The following is a 13,911-nucleotide window of genomic DNA, read 5'->3' as shown; positions in this document are numbered from 1 at the left end:
TAATATGAAGCAAATTAGAATTTGACATATATTTAAGGAGTACATAGACCTTCTTCCTAGTGATAAACAATGTACCAGGTATGTTTAATAGTCATGATTTCTGTACATCTTTTAACACACCTTGAATGTATAGAAAGCAAGAAATAATAGAAATTTAAAAATAAATTGAAAATTCCACACTTGAAATATAACCCTTGATATAGTTATTTGAGTATTGTAACTAACAAGCTCCTTCTAATATGTATATAAACTGTATACTCAACAGAAAGATAAATATTCTTTTCAAGCACTTAATACATTGACCAAACTTTTCCATGAACTTTGGGCACAAAAGACTTTGCAATATTTTCCCCAAAGGAGAAATCACAGAGGACGCATTTGTGAATCACGTTGCAATAAAATTAGAAATGGAGATCCATCTACATACTAGGGATTTATTTTTAAATCTACACTCTCATTTCTAAATAAGTTTTGTGTTAAAGATGCAAACAAATTAAATTACTGCATAGAAAGAAACACCAGTGAAAACACAACCTTTCAAAACCCATGGGTAAATATTGGCTTTCCTGACTGCTCTCACTGATGCACACCAACAAGTTACTATTAACAGCTTGAGAAATTTTTCAGCCATTATTTCTTCAAATACTACTTCTGCTTCATCTCTCTTTAATCCTTATGTCAGTTACATGAATGTTTGTTTCTTAAACTCTTTTTCTTTTTTTTTTTCTTTTACTTATTATTTTGTCTTTTGAGGGCCTCACCCGTGGCATATGGAGGTTCTCAGGCTGGGGGTCTAATCGGAGCTGCAGCTGCTGGCCTACACCAGAGCCACAGGAATGCCAGATCCAAGCCACATCTGCGACCTACACCACAGCTCATGGCAATGCCGGATCCTTTAACCCACTGAGCGAAGCCAGGGACAGAACCCGCCACCTCATGGTTCCTATCTGGATTCGTTAACCACTGAGGCACGAGAGGAACTCCCTTAAACTCTTTTTCATATGTATTTTAAGATCTTTCTGTTTTCTGCTCTTTTGTGTTTCATGTTCAGTTTGAATATTTTCTCATGTCCTATGTTCAAGTTAATCTAATTATCTCTTCAGTTGTGTTGAATCTATTAAACCCATCCATTGAAATTTAATTTCAGTTTTTATAATTTTTCAGATTTAAATTTCCTCTTCTACTATTTTTTTATATTTTTAATTCTCTGCCAATAATTTGTCTTTTAATTTCTTGGATATATTAATCAAACAATTTAAAGCAGTGGTTGGCAAACTTTTACCATAAAAGACCATACTAAATATGTTCAGCTTTGATGGACATATGATCTCTGTTGCAATTACTCAACTGTGCCATTTTAGCAGAAAATGACTACAAACACTATGTAAACAAATAAGCATAGTTATTTTCTAATAAAATTTACTTGCAAAATCAGGCAGCATGCTGAATATGTTCTTTAGACCATAGTGTGTTGGAGACACATTTTAAAGCCTGCCCCTGATAACTTTAATATCATATCTGTATCATCTATCAGTCTGTTTCTATTGACTTTTTTCTCCTACTATATTTGGTCATTTACTGTAATTTCTACACCTTATTATTTTTGATAGATAATCTGACACTGTATATGATAGTTTGTGAAGATACTTTGGGATTCTACTTGATACTATCTTCCACAAGAAATGATTTACTCTTACTTTTCACAGGCATTTGAGGATAGATGATCCTAATCCAATCAGGGATGGAGGTGATTAAAAGTGTCTAGTCTTTGTGAGCATTGGCCTTTGTTGTACGTTATCATTTATACCTAAGGTGTAGTTGATCAGAATCCCGTTTGAAAACCTGCAGTGTTTTCTGTGGTTCCTCCTCTTTGGTGAGCCCTGGACTCCAGTGCATTTCCTGCAAACCCAAAGACATACCTAAAATGTCTGGTCAGCTTCTCAAACTACCTGACATTTTCAAATTGGCAGATCAGTTGAAAAGCAGATGCAGATGTTGAACTCTCCACTATGGACTTTCTTTCCCTCTAAAATCTTAGTTCCACAAGTCATTTCTGCCTTGGCGTCTCTTCAGGGTGTCCATACAAATATTTTTATGTGTGAATATATATGTATGTATGTTTTATCTATCAATTCCAAGAGGCTAAATATGAAACAAGTCACTGAGCCACTGCCTTAAGTTTAAAGTTGAGACTGAGTTAGTTTTGTTAGATACTTGAGTTTGGAAGTGATCCAAATTCAAGTATTGTATTGAATTGGAGTATTGTATATTTTCCACATGTATGTGAAAACAGGAAATTTAGGAGTTAATAACGAAGCCAACATTCAGAGAGACAGGAGACTTCAGCCTTGGAGAGCAAAGAAACCCTAGTCCCCAAAAGATTTCCAGTTACCATCACTTATAAATTTGGCTACATTTTGAGTCCTTAGTTTTGCATTAGCACTGCATCCTTAGAACAAAAACCTCTACTATCTTGTTAACTTTGGGAGTAATCCTGCCTTTGCAAGCAAATTTTCACTAATACGTTTCCCCAGAACTGTTGGATTTTGGCAGAGTTTCATTCTTACCACACTTGTTTTCTTTAACCAAATGTTCTTCCTGAGTATTCACTCTCATGGCTTCAGTTACCACATATGCCTATGACTAATAAGTCTGTATATTAATCCAAGGTTTATATCTTAAGCTTCAACTTCCTATTGCTTTTCTGCACCTGAATGTTCCACAGTTACCTCAAACTCATCACATCTAAAGTCTTATCATCCTCTCTTTTCCTCTATTTATAAAGAAAAACTCACAGTTGGCTGAACCTAACATACTATTTCACTAACCTCTGCTTTTGTTCATATTGCTTCCTCTACCTAGAATATGCTCTCTTTCACTTTTCTTTATGGTCTACTGAAATCCTTCAACATGCATCTTCTAGATCACTTCCTCTGTGTTGACTTTCTGCTATACCTCACCCCACCCCATAGAATTTACATCATCTCCATTCCATTTTGATCTCTATCAAGCTATTTTTAACACTTTATTTACATGTTTATATTTGTAGAAGGTGCCCTGGGTTATATTTATTTATTTATGTATTTATTGTCATTTTGCCTTTTCTAGGGCCGCTCCTGCAGCATATAGAGGTTCCCAGGCTAGGGGGAGAATCAGAGCTGTAGCTGCTGACCTACGCCAGAGCCACAGCAACACAGGATCCGAGCCATGTCTGCGACTTACACCACAGCTCACAGCAACGCCGGATCCTTAACCCACTGAGCAAGGCCAGGGATCGAACCCGCAACCTCATCGCTCCTAGTCAGATTCATTAACCACTGTGCCACAATGGGAACTCCTGCCCTGAGTTATTAACTGAGATATGGTTATGTCATGTATGTGGAGTTAAATAACATATTTATGTTTTTATTTATATTCACTGAATTGCATAAACTATGTATGGCTGTTAAGACATTTATGGGCACATTAAGTTGAATGAGAACTGAGATGAGAAGAGTAATAGTAGTCAAACCAAATTTCAGGAAGAAAATTGACCCCAAGTGATAGAATTCTCACAGGACTCGATACAGACTCTGATTTCAAAAGTGAATAGTAGTTCTGGACACTGTTGAGGCTTTTTACCTAAACCTACCAGAGATAGAGTTATCGCTCTTACTCAAACCTACCATAATGTAACATCTGGTGTGTGCAGGACTTGGAAAGAAATGGGTATTTAAAATTAAAAAAGTTAAAACCTCTTAAACCCAAGAAGTTATGCTATCATGCCTACTATGAGAATATAACCTTGAAGGAGGTTGGGTGAACTTACCTTTTTACATACTTTTGATGGAAGAGTAGCAAACCTATGAAAGATAGGGAAATTAGCTTGAATGATATATTAGCAAATATTTAACACAACATGAGGAGCAGTGGTTCAGTGGTAGGCCAAAAAGAGCATTGCAATCATAGAAGAAATTTAGAAGAAATTATCAGCTCTGAAATAGCCTGAGCATCACAAGCATTGACCAGGACTGGCTTAGATGCACAGATAGACCCTCTCTTGGATTTTTCTGAGATACTAGAGAATAGAGTGCAATAAATATCCTAAAATTAAGCAGGGATAAGTTAGTTAGATAACACATTATGTTCATCTTTCTGACCTTATTTTGTACTCATGAGCTGATAAATTATTGTATTTAAGGTTACATATATAATATTCCTCCAAATGGTCATTTTCTTGAGATTAAGGGACATCTCTCATTCAGTTTTGCATTATCCATGCCTGATGCAGTTTCTGATATAGAAGGAGCTAACAATTATTGAATGAGAAATGAATTAATGAATGTTGGGGTGTTGAATGAATTATATGATGGATAAAACACAGGGCTCATATAAGAGGTATATTCACTATGTGTGGGAGTATAAACTTATCCTGTTCCCACACCACAGGCTTCCCAGAAGACATCACAGAAATGTGAAAGGTCTGAAAACAATTTTAAAAGAGAGGAATAGAATTTATAGTGAGAGCCATCTAGGACATATTCATAGCCTCTTGTATGCCAGAGAAGGAGAGAAAATAGGACACATTGTTTGACTGTATGCTCAAGCACCAGCAACTGTCAAAGAGACAACTTGAGCTATTTGCAAATTAAATTCTGTAGTTACTGATGACAGTTGTTTGTCTTTGTTGGTTAAAAATACCGTTTCAAAACCTAAAATGTCTTCATTGTGCCTGAGGGTGCCACATTATTGATGACTGTGACTTTCTCTTCTTCCTCTCACAAATCATCTCATACTGTAATTAAAATAAAATAAACTAAAACAGATTTCAATCAAGTACATCATGAGCTTTTATGAAGTTACTTCAAGGACTGATATTAAATAATGTAGCTTGATTCTTTCACAAGAGCTTTATTTCAACCAGAAAGCATATTACAAGTCCCAAAGGAGGGCCAAGATACAATAAATATGCTTCTTCCATCAAGTTGGTTTTCCTGCTTCCCAATTTCCAGAGAGGATTAACATCAGGCCCTTTCATAAAAGAATACTACTGTTTCATTTGGCACTTTTGGGTCACATATTTATGTACAGTTCGCTCATAGCATATCCCTTCAGTTCTGCCTCCCAAGTTCCAAAACCCACATATGATGTTTAATTAAAACTGCTGTATCTGTGCAGGTGTTTATTTCCTGCACTAGACTGTGAGAAAAGTGAAGGGCAAGGATTGTTTTATCAGACTGTCACCATTTTGCTGAGCATAGTGGCTGTTGTACTATGAATGTTCAAAAGATTTTTTTTTAGAGTGTTACAATTTGGGAAACAGATGAAGGATCTTGGGTTTGAGAACATCATACTCCTGAATTCCAATCCTAAATTTACCATTTTCTATGTATTTTATTTTAGGTGTTTCATAAAAATTTGGGGGTCTCTGATTCTTATTGAAATAAGGAAAGGCATTTCACATTATCCCAACGCAATTGTAAAATATATATTGTGAATATAAAACAACTAGAATGCACCCTGGAAAATACATTCTTATTATTGATCATCTACTATTCTTTTTACCAGTAGTTAAGAAAGATCAATGTGAACTTGAGTGGTCTAGAAATACTTCATTGAGAAGGGAATTTTAGCATTGAATGAAGTAGGAACAAAGATTTATCGAGCTAAAAATCAGAAAAAAATGTTTAAAGGATGATGGGGATAATTTCCAATTTAAGAATCCAATATATTTATTACCTTTTTCTTCAAAAAATTTGTTTAATAATAAACTGCTTATCACTTCATAATGGGTTTAGTAAATTATAAAAGCAGTTATTCTTACACTAAAGAAATTATAAACCTGTGCAGACAATGAATACCTAGAATGATTAAATAAGAAAATGAGACAATATATGATTAACTGTGAAAACTGGTTGTTAAAAAACTGAGAAAAGAAGATTGGGGTGGGCTAGTAAAGTAGGGAAAATACTTCATAAATGTGGTTGGACTTAAACCATAATTGTAGGGTGGATTTAAATAAGAGTAAAAAAAAGAAGAATAGTGTGCTCTAGGCAGAGGAAACAATAATGAATAAAAGAAAAGCTGCTCCAATTTGCACGAGATACTCTTGAGTCACTAATGGCAAATTGCCTTCCTAGAAACAAAATGTTCAGATTGAGAAGCCATAGAAGATATGGTTGGATAAGTAGGATGATACTTTCCTATAATCTCAATTAAGGATATAAATGTATAGTGAATTCTGACTTAGAGACAGCTAAGAAGAGAAAAGAGGAATCAATTAGGATCAGTAATAGACAGCAGAAAGTCATAAGATAGGGGTTGGACAAATAATTGGGTAGAAGGAAAAGTAACATAATGGATTGTAAAGTACCAACAGGTTCGCTAAGAAAGAATCGAATGGAATAATGGTGAAGTTAACTTCATGTGAAACTAAATACACAATAATTGATTGAATTTTTAAACAATTATATAAATCTAAATTTTCTTTTTAGGGCCACACCCTCGACATATGGGGTCGAATCAGAGCTGCAGTTGCCAGCCTACACCACAGCCACAGCAACACCAGATCCAAGCCATGACTGCAACCTACACAGCTCATGGCAACACTGGATCCTTAACCCACCGAGTGGGGCCAGGGATCAAACCCACATCCTCTTGGATACTAGTCGTGTTTGTTACTGCTGAGCCACAATGGGAACTCAAAAACCAAGAGTTAAAAACAAATATTGTAAAAGAAATGTTTCTTATTGTGATGAAAATAAGATCTTCTTAGTAGTTTTGTAGAATTCCTTGGATGTAACTATTACCCATGTCAAATATTGTTGTAATCAACTTTTAGAACTTAGTATGCAAATTTTGCATAGCATGCAAATCCTATTTTCTAAGATTTCTATTTCTTTTACATTTTTCTAATTTTGTTCACTCTAAAATCTCTCCCTCGGCATTCACATTCCTTCACATAGTTTGAATGTATCCGTCTTTAAGTAGTTTTGAATCCCAAATTTTGTCTCCAGCCTTAAAATCCCTCTTGAGCTACCAGCCCAACTTTCCAACTGCCTGCTTAACATTTCCATATAAATATCTACTGCAAGCCATTTTAACCTGTAAAAACAGACATCAAAATTTTCTTTCTCAAATGTCCTTAGCTACTTTCCTATCCCCATAGCACTGATAGTCACATCCTTTTTTCTCATATTTGAATTATTAGAGAAACCTGAGTATTTGAGGAAGCAGTTGCCTCTTCCAGCTTTTCTAGACAAATCAGCAGGGAAAGACCTTCACCAATCAGCACAGCCTGGGATTATGGATGGGTGGGGTGGGCCAGCTGCTATCATTTGTGGGCAGAATGGGCTTACTGTCTGGTACTTTCAGAGGAGGAAGTTCATGTTCTGAGGTCAGGAGGAGCCGCTGGCTGGGCTCTTTGCCAGGGTAGTACCACTGATTATGCTCAAGGATTGGGCAGGGCTGCAGGCTGTGCTCCCTGGCTAGGTAGTACCACTTGTTGAACTGCAGGTTTGTCTCCACAACTGGAGAAAACCTCAAGCTATGCTCCACAGTTGTGCAGGGCCTCAGTCTAGGTTTCATGATTGGGTGCTGCCACAGGCTGTGCTCCACAGTTGAGTGAAACTGAAGGCTGGGCTCCATGATTTGGCAGGCCACTGGCTATTCTGCACAGCTGGACTAGATTGTTGGCTGAGTTACCTGGTCAGGCAGAGCCAGAGGCCATATTCCACAGTGGGGCAGTGGTGCTGGCTTGTTCTATAGCTGGGCCAGACTGCTGGGTATCCAAGACAGGAAAATCAGATTGCCACGCTCCTTAGCCAAATGGAAACACTGGCTTAGCACTGTGAGTGAGCTGGGCTCTCCAGTCTGGTGTCTCTATTAGCAGGAACCTGGTCTTCTGAGATCCCTGCACCCCCTTTTTATAAATTTCTAGCTTATCCCTGTCAGTCTAGTCCTGCTGATTACCCTAGTATTCCCTATGAGATGATCTGGAAGTGGCCTCCCATGAAGCTCCCTAGAATGTTGGAGAAGCTTGAGGTCTGCCTCAGTCTCTCTTTCCCCCACTGGTAAAACCATAGGCCCAGGGGAATCCTCTCTGTGTTGTGCTGGCCTGGGGGAGGGATGACATGGTCAAAGTAAAAATTCTCCTATCATTCTAATGCAGCTTTTCTTTCTTTCTTCATTAAATATTATTAGAATATAGTTAGTTGTATTAATTTCAGGCATATAGCAAGTAAATCACTTATACATATACACATACATATATCCATTCCTTTTCAGATTATTTTTCCATATAGGTTATTACACAGTATGGAATAAATTTCCCTGTGCTATACAGTAGGTACTTCTTACTCATCTATTTTATAAATAGCAGTGTGTATGTGTCAATCTCAACCCCCTAATTTATCCCTCCTCCCCTATGTTTGCCTTTTGGTAAACATAAGTTTGGTTTAGAAATCTTTGAGTCTGTTTATACATTTTTTATTGTATCATTTCTATTATATTCTACATATTAGTGATCTTATATTTTTCTTTCTCTGACTTCACTTTATTATAATAACTTCTAGGTCTATCCTTGTTGTCACAAATGGCATTATTTCATGCTTTTTTATGATTAATATTCCATTGTATATATGTACCACATTTCTTTATCCAGTCCTCTGTTGATGGACATTTAGGTTGCTGCCATGTTTTGGCTATCATAAATAATGCTAATGTAGCTTTTCTTGGTTTCTGTTTTTTGTTTGTTTGTTTGTTTTATTTGTGTATGTGATCCAAGAGGATGATTGACTTTCACCACTGGGTTCTGGGATTTTCACTGAGACATTTTGCCTGTGGATAGTTGCTAGTTGGTCCTTCTGTGAGAGGGAATAAAACCAAGGAACTCCTATTCTTCCACCTTGCTGATATCACTCCAGAAGGATTTTGGTAGAAATTGGCAACTACAGTCAAAAAATTATAGAGAAATCAAAAAGAGCTTAAACTAGCAAAATAATTTTGAAAAATAATAAAGCAAGAGGATTCCCCTAATTTCTTTCAAAAGTTTACTCTAAAGCTAAAGTGGTTGAGACAGTGTGGTATTGATATGAGAATAGACATATAGAACTTAATGGAAAAAAAAGTCCCAATATAGATCACACATTGTATGGTCAGTTGATTTGTAGCAAATGAGGTTTGTCAATTTTGTTTACCCGTTCCAAGAAGCAGCTCTTGATTTTATTGATTTTTTTTTCTATTGTTTTTTGAATCTCTATTTTATTGACTTCCTCTCAGATCTTTCTGATTTCCTTCCTTCTGCTAAGTTTAGGTTTTGTTTGTTCTTCTTTTTCTAATTCGTTTAGGTTGTGGGTTAAGTTTTCAATTTGAGATTGTTCTTTTTTGAGGAAGGCCTGTATTGCTATGAACTTCCCTCTGAGCACTGCTTTTGCAGCATCCCATAGATTTTGAGTGGTTGTGTCTTCATTGTCATTTCTCTCAAGGTATTTTTTAATTTCCTTTTTGATTTCCTCATTTACCCATTGGTTTTTTAGTAGCATGTTGTTTAGTCTCTATGTAGTCAATTTTTTCTCATTTCTTTTCCTGTGGTTGATTTCTAGTTTCATGCCATTGTGGTCAGAGAAGATACTTGAAATAATTTCTATGCTCCTAAATTTGTTGAGGTTAGTTTTGTGCCCCAGTATGTGGTCAGTCCTTGAGAATGTTCCATGTACATTTGAAAGGAATATATATTCTGATTTTTTTGGATGTAATTTCCTGAAAATGTCAATTAAGTCTAACTTTTCTCTTATTTCCTTCAGGATCTCTGTTGCTTGATTGATTTTCTGCCTAGAGGATCTGTCCATTAATATGAGCAGGGTGTTAAAGTCTCCTACTATTATTGTATTCCCATCAATTTATCCTTTTATGCCTGTTAGTGTTTGTTGTATGTATCTGGGTGCTCCTATATTAGGGGCATATATATCGACGATTGCAATATCCTCTTCTTGGATGCATCCTTCTGTCATTAAATAGTGTTCTTTCTCTTTCTTTATGGCCTTAATTTTAAAGTCTATTTTGTCTGATATGAGTATTGCAACTCCTGCTTTACCATCTTTTCCATTCGCATGAAATACCTTTTTCCATCCCCTTACTTTCAATGTATTCGTGTCCGTTGCCCTTAGATGGTTCTCTTGTAGACAGCATATTGTAGGCTCTTGTGCTTCTATCCAAGCTGCTGCTCTCTGTCCTTTGATTGGAGCATTCAGTCCATTGACATTTAAGGGAAATATTGATAAATATGTATTTATTGCCATTTTAAACCTAGTTTTTAATTTGCAGCAAATGAAATTCAGTGAGCTAAGAGATAGTCTTTGAAAAATGTAGCTAGAATATTTGGATATTCATTTACAAAATCATGAACATAGACCATTACCTCATATATATACTAACACACAAGGATTAACACAAAAAGGATCATCTTTCAGCCAATAATAATAATAACAATAATAACAAGGCTTCGTGAAGAAAACATAGAAAAAGTCTTTGTGAGTTAAGATTAAGTGAAGATTCCTAAGATACAAAATAACTATTAAAAAATAATAATGACAAAAAAAAAACCAAAAAAAAGCAATTACAAAAGACAATAATTTTGTTTATTACTCAAATGAATTTATCACATCTGTAATTGTATAATGATCATAACAATCCAATTACACAGGACCTCCATCCCGAACCTTTACTGTATGTATAAGCCTTTACTGGTGAGCCTTGTCATTTGTGGCATTTTTGTTCCTTGTTGCTGTCTTTTCTGTTCTGCCTAGAGAAGTTCCTTTAATACTTGTTGTAAGGCTGGTTTAGTGTTGCTGAATTCTCTCAGCTCTTGCTTGTCTGTGAAGGTTTTTATTTCTCCTTCAAATCTGAATGAGAGCCTTGCTGGGTAGAGTAATCTTGGTTGGAGGTTTTTTCCTTTCATCATATTAAGTATATCATGCCACTCCCTTCTGGCCTGCAGAGATTCTGTTGAAAAATCTGCCAGTAACCTTTTCGGGGTTCTCTTGTATGTATTTGTTTCTTTTCCCTAGCTGCTTTCAAGATTTTCTCTTTGTCTTTAATTTTGGTCAGTTTGATTGTTATGTGTCTCGGTGTATTCCTCCTTGGGTTTATTTTATATGGTACTCATTGTGCTTCCTGGATTTGAGTGGGTGGTTCCTTTCCATGTTAGGGAAGTTTTTGGCTATTATCTCTTGGTATATTTTTTTCTGTCCCCTTCTCTCTCTCTCCTCCTTCTGGCACCCCTATAATATGGATGTTAGTGCATTTCACGTTGTCCTAGTGTTCTCTGAGACTCTCTTCATTTGTTTTCAATCTTTTTTCTCTTTTCTGTTCTGCATTCATTATTTCCACTAATCTGTCCTCCACCTTGCTTATTCGTTCTTCTGCCTCCTGTATTCTGCTGTTAGCTGCTTCTAGTGAATTTTTTATTTTAGTTATTGCATTTTGCATCTCTTCTTGTTTAAGTTTTATATCTTGTATCTCTTTGCTCAGTGTTTCTTGTAAGTTATGCATCTTTGCCTCCAGTTTATGTCCAATGTCTTGCATCATCTTCAGCATCAACAGTTTGAAGTCTTTTTCCTGGAGGTTGAGAATCTCCTCATCGCTTATCTGATTTTCTGGGGTTTTTCCTTTCTCTCTCATCTGAGTTATAATTCTCTGTCTTTTCATGTTTATAGGTTTTTGGTGTGGTGACCTTTTTTACAGATAATAGAGTTGTAGCCTCTCTTACTTCTGATGTTTGCACCCCTGTGGCTGAAGTCAGTATGGGGGCTTGGTGTAGGCTTCCTGATGGGAGGGGCTGATGCCTGCCCCCTGGTAGGTGGAGCAGATTCTAATCCCTCTGGTGGGTGGGGCTTAGTCTCTGGATGGGATTAGAGGCAGCTGTGTGCCTGAGAGGTCTTTAGGTAGCCTGTTTACTGAGGGGTGGGGCTGTGATCCCACCTGTATTGTTGTTTGCCCTGGGGTTTCTCAGCACTGACTTATGGGTGGGGCCATATTTTCCCAAAATGGCCACCTCCAGAGAAAGGCCCTGTTGCTGAATATTCCCGAGAGCTTCACTTTCAATGTCCTTCCCTCACAACAAGTCACGTTCACCCCTGTTTTCCCAGGATGTCCTCCAAGAACTGCAGTCAGGTTTGACCCAGATTCCCTTGGAGACTTTGCTTTGCCCTGGGACTCAGTGCACATGAAAGTCCGTGTGTGCCTTTTAAGAATGGGGTCTCCATTTCCCCTAGTCTCATGGAACTCTTGCTCACAATCCCCACTGGCTTTCAATGCCAGATGCTCCAGGGCTCTTTCTCCCAGTGCCAGATCCCCGCACGTGAGGGTTTGATGTGTGGCTCAGAACTCTCACTCCTGTAGGTTAGTCTCTGTGAGCCAGTTAGTTTTCAGTCTGTGGAGCTTCCCACCCAGTGTGTATGGGGTTGTTTATATCATGATATTGCCCCTCCTACCTCTTGATGTGTCCTCCTCTTTTTCTTCTGGAGTAGGGTATCTTTTTTAAGGTTTCCAGTCCATTTTGGTGAAGAGTGCTCAGTCTTTAGTTGTGAATTTTGTTGTTTTTAGGAGAGAAGTTGAGCTCCAGTCCTTCTATTCTGCCATCTTAATCCCATCCCTGCCTAAACTTTTAAGATTGATGTAGTTCCTCTTGTTTATTTTTGCTTTTGTTGCCTTTGTTTACAGTGCCAAATCCAAAAACATCATTGCCAAGAGCAATGCCAAAGGATTTTTCCCCTATATTTTCTTATAGCAATTTTATGGTTTCAGGTTTTATGCTTCAGTATTAAATCCATTTTCACTTGATTTTTGTGTATAGTATAGTGGTCAGAAACCAATATTTTTTGTATTCTTCTATGTTTCTTTCTATTTATTTATTTTTCTTTTTATGGGCGCACTGTGGCACATGGAAGTTGCCAGGCTAGCAGTCGAGTCAGAGCTATAGCTACTATTGTCACTGTCTTACATATGGGTGAACTAAGGTACAGAGAGGTCAAATAGCTTTCACAAGGACTCACAGCTAAATTTTAATGATGAAATTTGAAACTCATGCAGTCTGGTCATAGATACTTGATTCTATAGATTCTAGTTATAACTACCATAAAATATATCCTAAGTAAAATTAAATGGGCAATGGATATAAATAGCTAAATTTACTAAATTATATTAAAATTATGTAAAGCATGAATATATTTTCTTAATTTTTCAGTAATTAAATAATTGCAAGTTAAAACATTAGTGGTACAAATTTTGTCTCTGAAATTATCATGGATTTAAAAATGGTGACAATAATAGTGGAAAGGAGCACTCTCACATATTGCTTATAAAAGTAAAAATTATCACAGTCTTTCTGGAAATAAGTTTTTAGCACATTTTGAGCCCTCAAATACATGTACCCTTTGACACATTATTTTTCTAGGAAATTTGCTTACCTTTTAAAGTAGGAAAATGCTTATATGTAAAATATTAGTGGTAGCACAATGATGTAATTGAATTTATTTCAAAATGCAAAAATATCATTCATTTATTCATTCATTAAATTCATCACAATTATTTGTTGAGCAGCCACAACATGCCAGACACTATTTGAGATCCTGAGAATATAGTAGTAATGAGATACATAAAATCATTTCACTTGAAGAGTTTACATTTTATTGAAAGGAGACAGGCAATAAACAAAAAAAGAAGAAATCAGAAAATCAATACTGATAAGTACTATAATGAAAAATATGAGTTGGAGAGAAACTATCCTTAGATAGTTAGGCGATGGCATTTAAGTTGATATCTAAGGAAAGACTTTCCTACGTTGAAGTAGAGCTCTAAGACCAAAGAAAGATTTAGCATATTTGAGCAATAGAAAGATGCCTGGTTCTATGCAATCAACTAAAAAAGTGAGGA

This window comes from Phacochoerus africanus, chromosome X (genome assembly GCF_016906955.1).
Source record: "Phacochoerus africanus isolate WHEZ1 chromosome X, ROS_Pafr_v1, whole genome shotgun sequence".
In the NCBI taxonomy this organism is placed as follows: domain Eukaryota; kingdom Metazoa; phylum Chordata; class Mammalia; order Artiodactyla; family Suidae; genus Phacochoerus; species Phacochoerus africanus.
This window is presented reverse-complemented; position numbering follows the sequence as displayed.